Here is a 1,643-nt window from a genome sequence, read left to right on the forward strand (position 1 = left end):
AGCAATTTATCCCAATTGTAGTGAATACCTGCTTACCCGTGGCCCTGCATGTAGTAGGCATAAATGTATTTTTTGACTCCATTTCTCTTCCTATTCCTCAAATGTTTCATTTTTTAAGGTTGCACCCCTTTCAGGGACAGGAGTTATGTTTCCTCTCATGTTCAGTTCTATGGTGCTACCTCTGCTCAGTCCCCAGACTCAGGTTCTCCTGGTTCTCTGTGACTCAATCTGGTTCCCTTCCATAATTCCACATATATCCAATCCAGTTTTGCTGAGTCTCTCTGTCACGCGCCTCACATGTGCCAATGCTCCTCTCCTGGTCCCCTGGCTCCTGGGCTCAGTGGAAAGGCGCTGACACCACAGGAGGTTCTCTCCTGGTGCCAGCACAGCTGGACACTGCTGCCAGCCTATTCTTCCCCAGGAAGGATCAGCAAAGTTTCTCCACTGACTACCATGTAAAACACAAACACTGGTGCTTGGTGTTTTTGTCCTGGTTCATTTACCTCTTCATTCTTACTTTCTTTATTTTTTTGAGAAAGGGTCTCTCTCTATTTCCCAGGCTGGAGTGCAGTGGCACAACCACGGCTCACTGCAGCCTCAACCTCCCGGGCTCAAGCGTGCCTTCCAGGTAGATGGGATTATAGGCGTATACCACCATGCTTGGCTAATTTTTGTATTTTTTTTGGAGAGACAAGGTTTCCCCATGTTGCCTGGGCTGGTCTCCAACTCCTGGACTCAAGTGATCCACCTGCCTTGGCCTCCCAAAGTGCTGGGATTACGAGAACGAGCCACTGCATCCAGACTTCACTCTTACTTTCTGTTACCTTTATAAATATGCCTTACCTTCAGACAATCTGAACTCTACTGTTTCTCTTCCTCTTATTCTCCAAATCTCTAAATGTTCGTATTCTACCCATTTTCAAGGTCTAGCCCAAATATCTCCTCTAGAAAGTCTTATTTCAGAATTCATAATCTCCACTGTTATATTACATTATTTCTACATCTTATCTGCTTATGCGCCTTAGTCCCTCTTTAAATGGAAGCCCTCTGAGGGAAAAATCAGAATTGAATGCTTCTTGATGTATGTTCTAGTGTCTTAGCATACAGAGTGGGCTGCCCTGGTCAGTAAGTGTCCTTTCCCAGTGACAAGTATAGGGCAGCATATAAGTAAAGCACCATCTGTGCTCATTACGATTTAAGAATAGACAAGTAGACATAAAATAATATGCACATCAAGATCATGATCGAATGAGAGAAAAACCCAGTGATTCTCAACTTCCGATATAATCAGTCAAACTGTTAATTCTTGTAGACAGCAAATGCAGAAGCCTCGGGGCTTCCGGTGGGTACTCACATAGTGCCCTATGGTGCTGGCATAGGTATCAGCGATCCAGGACATCTCCCGCTCACCTGTGCTCATGTCTGGGGCAGGGACATCAATGCCAGGACCTGGGGGCACAGGGAAAGAGCAGTACACCAGTTTTTAAGAAAAATTCTTCTCGAACACAAAGATCCTTGCAAGTCTCTGTAATAACCAAGTTACCATGGCTAGAAAACTTTAGATCTCATTTAGGTAGCTAATCAAAGTCATAGAAATATTCATTAAGTGTTTCACTATAAAACTTAGACACATACAACATTAC

The 1,643-nt window shown here is 44.1% G+C and overlaps 1 pseudogene across 1 annotated transcript in view; it reads right to left on the minus strand.

The window, feature by feature from the left end:
• The window catches only part of LOC105500425, a 40,669-nt pseudogene that overhangs the window by 22,961 nt on the left and 16,065 nt on the right, over positions 1-1,643 (minus strand). The window contains exon 4 of the transcript XR_001000025.1: positions 1,355-1,449. The product of XR_001000025.1 is annotated as a dual specificity protein phosphatase 8-like (transcript). The remainder of the gene's footprint in view (positions 1-1,354; positions 1,450-1,643) is intronic.

This window comes from Colobus angolensis, unplaced genomic scaffold (assembly GCF_000951035.1).
Source record: "Colobus angolensis palliatus isolate OR3802 unplaced genomic scaffold, Cang.pa_1.0 Scaffold661, whole genome shotgun sequence".
Lineage (NCBI taxonomy): Eukaryota > Metazoa > Chordata > Mammalia > Primates > Cercopithecidae > Colobus > Colobus angolensis.